General features: G+C 38.5%; 1 protein-coding gene across 1 annotated transcript in view; it reads right to left on the bottom strand.

Annotated features, from left to right (window-relative positions):
• The window catches only part of tprg1 (tumor protein p63 regulated 1), a 62049-nt gene that overhangs the window by 12678 nt on the left and 41142 nt on the right, over positions 1-8229 (bottom strand). The gene's annotated exons all lie outside the window — the stretch shown is intronic.

Raw genomic sequence — 8229 nt, 5'->3', positions numbered from 1 at the left:
ATCCATACGAGGTCTTTTTATGAGGACAGTGTTACAGTGTTTTCTCCAGTGCATTACAGTATTGGTGGGCGGCCGGGCTTTACTTAGCTTGAAACCTACAGAACCCAGATAGTAAAAGATGTTAACCCAATGTTGAATTATGGTCAAAAAAGTTGATTTTTGGTTAAAGTCGATGATTGATGGTGAATCAGCCATCAAACCATCATCCAGTTCTAGCCAAAAAACCAATGATGAAACAATGTTATGGAATTAATGCTGTTTCATGGTTGAATTCTAATGATTGAAATGTCAACGTCTAATCATTGTTAATCAAGATTGGTATAGTAGCAGTTATAGTTAAAAACCTAACATTGTTTCAACAAGTAAGTCACCGACCGCTATTTGAATAATTACCTCCGCCAAGGGAGGAGGTAATGTTTTTGGTCGTGTCTGTCTGTCTGTGGACAAAATTACTCAAAAACTTGTGGACGGATTGTCATGAAATTTTTTTTATCACAGGTGGGTATTGGCCAAAGGAACACACCATTAAATTTTGGTGATGTTCCGGGTCACGATGCGGATACATGAATTTTTCTTTTAATTCAAGCAAATCAACCAGGCCACGCAAAGTGTCATTACGTCAGATGCATGCCTGTAGGAAACAGGAAGGAAAAGTTGCAAACTCGCAGGGACCACACAGCTCAAGACAATGGAGAGAAGTTATCAGGAACGTGTTGCTACCATCAGGAAAGTTGTTATTCTGTCAAATCAACTAGTTCTGGTGATGTTACTGCTGTCTGAAGACMTAGAGAAAGAAATTAAATTCTCTTCACGTTACGGGAGTAACTGAGAATACGCCAACAGCAGGAGGAGGGTCCAGCTGCAGTCGTGGCTGCAGTCGCTCTGGTACCGGTATCGGACAGATAGCGGGAACAGCTGATCAGCTATGTGAGTTAAATGTTCGCTATGTCAGAATTTACTCGGCAAATGTGTTTCCATCTGTCCTTTTGCGCATTAACTCTTTTCCGAAAAACCCAAAAACCACCTTAGGTGAGCGTATCAACTTTTTTGCAAATTAGTGGAATTTTTTTTGAATCATGCCATTTCCATTCACATTTTCTGATGCGATGCTTCAAAATGCACATTGAARAACATTGATGGAAACATGKCTAATGTTGATTCAATCATATTTTACTATCTGGGAAAGCAGAAGAAGAAAAACTGAAGTTTGTTACTGTACAGTAGATTAGGGGAATTACCACGAATTATTAGTAGTTAGGCTCCTCCCTAAAATTCCATGAATACTGAGTCCATAAATTGTGAAATTCAACTATGAGGGGYGTCACTGTATTATTCGTTCACATTTGTATTTAAAGTATGTAAAAGAAAACATCAAAGAGTTAAGGTACTCTTTTAAAGCCCAATGTGAAACAATTTTTTTGCATTTTCCACATCACATGTGGAGCACTCAGAGTGGGACACCCACACGTTTGTTGTTGGTCTGGGGAGTTGAACTGATCACAGGCTCACCCTCTCTGCCCCAAAAGGCCAGCTCTGGAAAGAACTGTTCTATTTTTATTTTCCTCGGTTCAATTTCACTTGTAGCTCCATCTTGAAGATTATTTTACATTGAACAAAATCACCAAAAGTCTGTCAAAATCGGAATCTGTGAGACGTTTAGAAAAACTGGAAACTGGAATTGGTCTGAAAACTAAATTTCTGGTGTAGACGGTATACTTGTGTGTGAACCTGGTTTTTGTTATCTCTTTAGAACCTTTTCTGGCATAAACACAAACCTTGTCAGGACCAGTAATCCTTTTGGAGACTAAAGACTGGTCCCAATATGGTGGAACACCATATTGTTGTTAGGGTTAGGCTTAGGGTATGGCTACAGAAATGAATGGAAACACACGGTCTTAAAAAGGATGGAAATACTAACTTGCATGTGTCTAGCATGATTTTGAAAGAAGATGTTTTTATTCTTGTGTCTCACTTTGTTTCATAGCAGTTCACATTATTTTTATATTCAGAGGGAAAGCCCCTCCAAGACTTCCTGGCTGCCTGGAGACAATGTTGTCACTAATCTGTCCTCGGGGTAAATGCTTCATGTAGGACAAGCTCATGTTTACCAGGCTTACAGATAATCTAAAGTGCACTGATCATATTCCTCTTTCTGCTGTTCATTACTAAGTTACTTTTAAARTAAATACAGCAGGTTTTACTGGAAAAGCCCCAGGGTCATCCCTTCTCTCAGCCTGATGAACCCTCTAAAGACTGGTGCTGATCTACATGCTTTTAACTTCTTTGTAATTCTTTATTACTAAATGCTCCTCAAATTTAAGCTAAGGATCAGATTTATTTAAAAGTAGGATAACTAAGATGAAAACTGCTTCATCACTGATCAAAAGATGCAGGGTCACATCCAGTTTAAGACAAACACGCTACCAGAAAAAGACACTTTTGCAACACCTTTAACAATTTTAACCAAACTTCTCACTTCTAGTTTCTTCCAATTAATTCTTCTAATGTACGACCAGAGGATTAGCAAATTCAGAAACAGATYAAACATAAAAATACCAAAAATGAAGTGTTCAGCTGCTCAGAATCTTATTTAAAAACATACAAACCTGTTAACACTAGGGTTGGGCATAATCGTATCGTGTGCAATTAATCGTCAGAAAAACATTAATCGATTATTTTTTGGCACTTGACGATTAATACGATTAATGCCACCAGGCAGACTGACTGGTGAGTTCCCCATTCGGTCTGGTCGTGATCCTCTCCGCTTCAAATATGWCGAACATAAAAAATAAATTCTGAAATTGATTTATCTATCAACATAATTTAAAAATTGATGTATAGCCCTAAGTCTGTAATTTTGACAATTTGGAACAGATTTTTATAAAGAGCAAATATTTCCCACTAAATTGGTCATGAGACCAGGACATAAGGGTGTACAGGGACTCCAGGGGATTAATCGCCAAATTAATCGTTATTGGCTAAATACCACAATTAATCGTGATTAATTTTTTTGCCAATATTGCCCAACCCTAGTTAACACTACCCTCAACAAGAAGTAGAACAGCTGAGTTCTAGGATATTAATATCAAATCATATTCTCTTTCCAATGACACCAAATTTGTGAAAACTGACTCAGTAGTTCCCGAGATATCTGGGGTTGAAAACTGTTTTTTTTTTTTGTCAAAAATCTAAAATTTGAAGAGGTTATATCTCTGGAACAACTGGTCCAATTAACTAAATTTTTAAATATTGTGCTGTGGGACCACAATTGACAAATGTGTCAAGTTTGATCACATTCTGAGATGGTTTGGTAAAAATCGGGTGATCTGACATGGAATGACCCAATGAAGAATATTTCCAGCTCAAGTTTAAGGTTTAACGTTTTAGGTTTAAGACTCAGAACTTAAACATTCAAAGGAAGAAATGAGGGAATAAATTTATTGAAAAACAACAAGAATTTTCAGTTTCTGTTATGGAGACGATCATTAAGTAACTTTATACGAGCTCTGAACTGGATGAAAACCTCACCCTAAATGAGCTTATCAAAGTTAAATAATACTCTGCACCAGTCTTACATATCACATGAAACATATGGAAGTTCAAACATTTGATTTTGTCAATTTGAAACTTCATTTATCAAGATTATTTGATAAGAGGTAGCAGGAAATACTTGTTACCAGATCTTTATGTGTACAAACACTTTACCTGATGCCATGTCAAACAACTGTGCAGGAAACTAAGAGCAAACAGCAAGACTTGTATACTGCAAACTACTTAATGGTCTTTGTGGTTTGAGCTTTTTTGAGACAAAAATGTGATAACACAAAGGTGCACCTTCAGTGTAAAGTGACTGCTGGTTTTCATACAGTAAAAGCTGACAAAGAGGAGAAATAAATCAGAATCCAGGCAATTACCCAACTCTGTTCTGATTCTCTTAATGACCTGTCATGCTGATGTGCACATTTTACCACATGCCTTGTGCAACAGAGGATTTCCTGCCAACCAGAATTGAACACCTGAGGGGCTGAACAATTGTGGTGTTGCTGTTGAAGTGTCACGGTCCAAGGGAGGAGCGGCATCATAATGCAATCATCGTGCCCTGTTTACAGAAGTACTTTCAGATTGACAATACCGCCACTAAATATTCCTGTGACCCCCCTCCCCCTTGAAGTCAAATGTAGTGCAGGAAGAATAAGAGGAAAGAAGAACAAAACACGGGAACAAAATAAAGAGTTTGTACAAAAGCCAAAGCCCAGCCTAAAAGACTGATTATATTTCAGATGGTGGAGTTAGGTTTGTACACACCACCCTTTGTAAGAGCACTCAGCTATTGCTTTGGAATCAATGGGAATATAAAAAAGCTCTGCTGAATTCCACAGGTAAGCTATCACTCAGAAAGGGACCAGCCCAAACAAGCAGAGCTGGGCTGGGCTTCGTAGCCAGAGGCTTTGCTAGTTTTCACTCTGTTTATGTGGCAGAGCTGGGCTGTGGACTTTCACTGCATCTCACCTCTTAGTCATTAAACGCAAAAACCATAAAAGGAGTTACTGACATGGAAGAAGACTAAAAGACTGTCCTCTCCTTTAGAGTTTCATTTTACTAAACACATTTCTTTTAAAAATGCACACGTATTCTGAGTGATGAAAAAAAAATAGTTTCCTGGGCTTTTTTTTTTTTCGAGCGCTCCGGACTCATGAGTCAACACAGAAGATTAATATCAAGCCAAGTCCCAGTTGTCATGCCAAGTGTCCCACGCTGTGTCAAAGCAAACAATTCAGGTCTGATTGCTCAATAGCACCTGCAGCTTTGTCAGCCATCCACACATTCAACATGAGAATAGCCCAGAAAGGGAAAAAAACGAGGGAAGAAAAGGTGGAGCGTTAACTAGAACAAGAGTACCGCCAATGGTACATAATACACCCRGCAGTGAATTATCAGAGTTATCAAAATCCAAAGAAAGAAATCCCTCTATCAACAAACCTGAATGTGTGTGTATTAACTATATTCATGATTGTGGAGGATGAAAGGTCACTTTCACTGATGATGATGTCATTAATGGGATAAATCGACAAACATCTTAACAGTTCAATTAAGGAACATGTAAGAACATGAAAGTGTAGATGTCATGATAAGAAATTACTTCCTGAAGACTACCAGCCTATCCAAACCATTTCTGTAGACTCAATGAGTTCTTTGGTGGAAGTGACCTTAAAAAATAAGATCTGATGTGAAACTAACCTAAACATTTATGGACAAGGACAACTTAAGGGTCCAGCGTGGTCTGTGACCAGGCAGTTATTTCACAGGCCAACATTATGACAGCTCCCATGTCCTACACACAGAAAACAAACAGKTGAACTCAGGAGGTCCAGGGTTCCCCTGTGTCAATATAACTGTACAAATACTCATTAATCACTGATCAATCAAGGTCAGTAATGAAAAAAATCAAAGCTTCTRCCCAGTAATTTATGCATGGCTAAATGTGGCAGAATTTTTAGTTCTGTGCAGTAATGCCCTTTAAAAACCAAGCAAAATTTCTCTTAAGGGAGACAAATGAATTTTGACTTGACTTGGTTGATCAGCAGCTGACCAGTCATGTGGTTAAAGGAAGTTAGTGTTTGCAGACATCTTCCGCAGTCCAACGAGACAAACTGCGCAGAGCTCCTGGGAGACTCCGCCCACAGCTGTGCACGCCACTGCAGAAGTTGTTTCCAGCTGGAGTCTATCTTCCGTTATTCACCATTTGGCCACAGAGAGAGAGCCAAACTTTTCGGCAGAGGGATTCTTCCCTGCCCAACTTCCATGTTATCCATGAGATTTTGGCCTTTTGACTACCCTTTTAAGTGTCTGCTTGCTTGAACTGGGCTGCTGCAGTTTGACAACATTAAAATGAGCTTTTATTGACGTGTAGACGAAAAATGACCATAATTACATAAATAACTGCAAAAAGCTTACAATTCTCAACAATGACTTTTTAAGAACAAAAAGCAATAAGTTTAAGGCAGAAAATGTCATTTCTCTATAGTATGCATATCAAACTCAAGGCCTGTGGGCAAAATGTGGCCAGAKGCGGCATTTCATGTGGCCCACGAGAGCTTTAAAATGTATTTTCCTAAAAYAAGCTGTTTTAAAGCCACCAGTGACCATAAACTACATCTCCCATAATGCATGTCAWGTACTTAACCTGTTAAATGACCACATCCCACCACTATGTGGAGCTGCATAGGGTTCAAAAGTATTTCCACTTACAAGTGGTAAATTTAAACTGGACCACTCCTCCAGTGGGAATTCAGTCGAAAAGTGGTTGAGTTCAGAATTCAACACAGCAGCTTCTCACAACTCATTGTTGAGTAAAACTCTTACTTTTACTTTAATAGTATTTCTGTATTATTTATTTCACATTTAGTCAGTCATGCAAGCAATTTTCAGTGATGTGTTAAACACTGTTTCTATGCAGGAAATACCAGGTAGAGCTCAGTTAGTGTTTTTCCAGAGGTGCTCCTGTAGCACTGAGACAAGAAGTGTGACGTTTTGTGTTTAGTCAAAGTTAAACACAAAACATTAAAGTTAATAATTAAGAACATTTAAACATTTAAAACTACCTGTCAATTAGAGTACAGTGTTCAAAGACAAATAACTGCTGGRTTAACAGTTATATTTGGATTTCTTTGCTGTTTTACAGTGTTTTTGTAGCCTGGTCCTTGCCTTCCTACGCAGGTCCGCTCAGTTCTAGTTTCCCTTCTCTGCTCCGTCTGGGACTTCTCCCATTGAGATGGATTTCGCTGGCAGATTTTTAGCCGGGCCAATCAGAGAAGAGAACGTCAATTTTCTTCGCAGTGTCAGCTTGTAGTTTATTGTACCTGGGCCAATCAGAGAACAGAAGGTGGAGTTTTGAACGACATCGATTGTCTGCTAGTTATTTTAGCATACGGCAGTGGAGGAAGTGAATGAAGCCAGTCTGTGTTGATAAAACTTCCAAATTAAAATAAATTTGTCTGACAAAGCAGCAGCTCTCATTTACAGTCGTCTCGTTCGGCTCGGTACTTTTCTCCTCTCAGTAGGGTTGTTTACAGCACACATGATTTCTGGTTAGCTTCTTAGCTTAGCCTCCTTCACACTGACAACACACACATGCTTCAGCAGAGGCCACGCCTCCTGCAAGAAATGATTCTCTATGCATCAAGTCCAGACCCTTGTACGAAGCAAAGTGTAGGACGAGGGTCTGGTTTTAACCAGGCTAGTGTTTTTGCAGCTCTGTCAATATTTCCTGTGATGATTAAAACCTCAGATAAATATTCTGACAAGCCTGGATAAGAAATCTCACTGTCTAGATGAGCTGAAGGGTCTCACAGGTGAGAGAAGTGACCAGAGGACCAGAGTTTCTGCAGTGATGCTGAACTAACAGCCTTCTGTCAGAGAAAACATGAAGCTGTGTTTTTATCTCTCCCTCCTTATGGCTGTTCAGCTTCATGTGAAAAGTGTCTCATATTTCATGAAAGCATGACTGTGAGACAAGTTATTTCTCATTTTGACTTCCTCCTGTAACACCAGAGCTTGTTTAAACATACATTTACTGAGAGGTTTGAACATAATCAGCTGAAACAAAGAGTATAAATCATCAAGACAAACAGCTGCTCTGAAATAACTCACATCAAAACATTTGCATGAGTTAAACTTTTAGATATTGTTGCATGTGTTRTACAGTGAGAGGAAGCCACAATAATCTGGTTAATAATGTGTTTAAAAGTCTCCTCAGATGAAACATTGATTTCAGACTGACAGGTTTCTGTCTGTTATTCAAGCCATAATTCTACATTAAATTATGAAATCCCTCCTTCAGTCTATGATGGACTAACAGCCATAAAAACTAATTAAATATGTATTTATATTTGAGCAGAGTGAAGGAGGAAACTGGAACTAAAACAAAACAAAAAAAAGTGGTCCTGGAAATTTTCCAAGCAGCCCAACCAGAACGCGTCAACACAACCCTCAGCAGGGCTGGGATGATAATATCTGAAAGCTTTAACAGTTTAGACACCACATTCATAAACAGTGTAGGTTTTAAAAAATAAGTGTTWTTTCCTGTTCACTAACACCTACTAATAAAAAACAAAAAACACTTTAAACAGTTTCAAACTGTGAACAAAGTCTTTAAAACAGAAATCCATCCAGAAGTGGGATTCTATAGAAAAGTTATAAACAATATTTTACTTGTTGTAGATAACTTGC

This window comes from Austrofundulus limnaeus, unplaced genomic scaffold (genome assembly GCF_001266775.1).
Source record: "Austrofundulus limnaeus strain Quisiro unplaced genomic scaffold, Austrofundulus_limnaeus-1.0 Scaffold355, whole genome shotgun sequence".
NCBI classification, from domain to species: domain Eukaryota; kingdom Metazoa; phylum Chordata; class Actinopteri; order Cyprinodontiformes; family Rivulidae; genus Austrofundulus; species Austrofundulus limnaeus.
This window is presented reverse-complemented; position numbering and strand designations above follow the sequence as displayed.